Here is a 1,939-nt window from a genome sequence, read left to right as displayed (position 1 = left end):
AATTATAAAAAAAAAGAAAATGATTAAACTTTGATAAAACAAGCAATTGTTCCATATTCAAAAAATTTGTACAGAGAGGTCACACTTTGATCTTCTTTTGGTCTCATGTAACCACGTGATGCAATTTTGCAGATCAGAGTTCAGCAAGCTTGAATTTTGAAATGGGTCGACATACAAAACGTGTCGCACGAACTTGTGTTTCGAGTGTGCTACATTTGCATGCGTGTGAATGGAAGTCTTTGAGTCAAAAAGTGTAGACCACAACTTAAAACATCTTTTAACTTGACACGGTTTCTTAAAAGCATGGTGCTCATGTGCGAGATACCTCAAAAAAAGCTAGACGCGAGCATAATGTTCGCACACATCCATCAAGTTTATGTTTACATTGAGAAGCATTGGAAAAGTTGCATAATTAAACGGAAAAATGTGTGAATGAGCCCGAATAAAAAAGACACACTAAGAATTAACTCGCACTACATAGTCAGTACAATATTTTAGTTAAATCATGGCTTTAATCAATGAACAACTTAAATTGTGAAAATATTTTTGATTTATTTGTGCAGCAGCAGTGTCATAGCTCTCCATTCATCTCCCATTCATTCTCAATTATAACCCACTCTTCCCAAGCTGTGAAGTTGGAAGATCAATCCTCAAAGTAGACATCTGCAAACTTCACATCTTTTGAGGCACAACCCCCCACTCCAGGAGTGTGAGAGAACAGAGATCATCTTCTTTCTTCTCTCAGGGCCAGAAGGAAAAGTATGGCAATGAGCTGTGGAGGAAGGTGGGGTCTGAGGGGGGAGGGGGGGGGGGGGGGTTGGGGGGGGGGGGGGGCTTTTGTGCCAAGATCACAACCAGATGTGCCAAGAGCGTCCAAACAGGAATGAGTGCATGTCTGCAATTTTCAGCAATTTGTCAGATTTAAGGGTTCACCCCCAATACCACCTGATAGACAAATAAAATCCTCCCCGCGCCCATGCAATAATTTGAAACACACTGAGAGCCAATCTGCGAGTCCAGTTGCTCATTCGGTGACAAGACAAGCCTGCAAACGTGAATCATTGAGCCTGCGTAATCTAAAACAAAATCCAAAACATTCATCAGCGTTTCCCTCCCAGCAGAGCTGAGATGTTGAAATCTGTACAGTCTTCGCACGCTTTAAATCCATCACGCGGCACATTCGTTAAAGGAAGAAGAAGAAGAAAAAAGCCTTGAACCAAAACAAACATTTGAATAAATAAACATGAGCGACAGCCAGTTAATCCCTCTGGTGGCAGCTCGTAAATCCAGCCTCAAATTTTTGGCTCTGAAAGGATTTTTGCCACACACATTCACTACTCCGCTGCTTTTATAACCACTCTACAAACTTAATATTTGAGAAATATTGACCTTATTCTTCCACATAAGAGCAAGTGGAAGTTTATTGGCTCGAGATTTCCAGTCTCATTGATTTTCAGCCATAAAAAAACAGCTTGTTATGCTGATTGGTGTTGCAAACTGATATTTTCTTATTATAGTATTTTTATGCATAGCAATAAAAGCGCTTGTTTGTAGAGCAAGTCGTTTAACTGTTTATTGCCATTTGTTATCATTGGCAAATTAATTAAAAGTCCTAAAACAATTGCAGAAAAGAGCTTACTTCTTCACTGCAGTATAAGGAGGGAAGGCAAGTTTATTTATATAGCACATTTCATACACAATGGTAATTCAAAGTGCTTTACATAAGCAAGAATAAAAGAAACAAGAAAATTCAAAATTATTAAAACAGCATAAAATGTGTTAAAGCAGTTTATAAAAAAAAGAAAAAAAAGACATATTAGAGCGATTAGTCGGATGTAGCACAGTGCTCATTCAGTAAAGGCACAGCTAAACAGATGTGTTTTAACTCTTGATTTGAATGTGCCTCATGTTGGAGCACATCTGATCATTTCCAGAAGTG

The sequence above is a fragment of the Danio rerio genome, chromosome 22, assembly GCF_052040795.2.
Source record: "Danio rerio strain M-AB ecotype USA chromosome 22, GRCz13ab, whole genome shotgun sequence".
Lineage (NCBI taxonomy): Eukaryota > Metazoa > Chordata > Actinopteri > Cypriniformes > Danionidae > Danio > Danio rerio.
The sequence above is the reverse complement of the archived record's forward strand: the minus strand, read 5'-3'. Positions refer to the sequence as shown.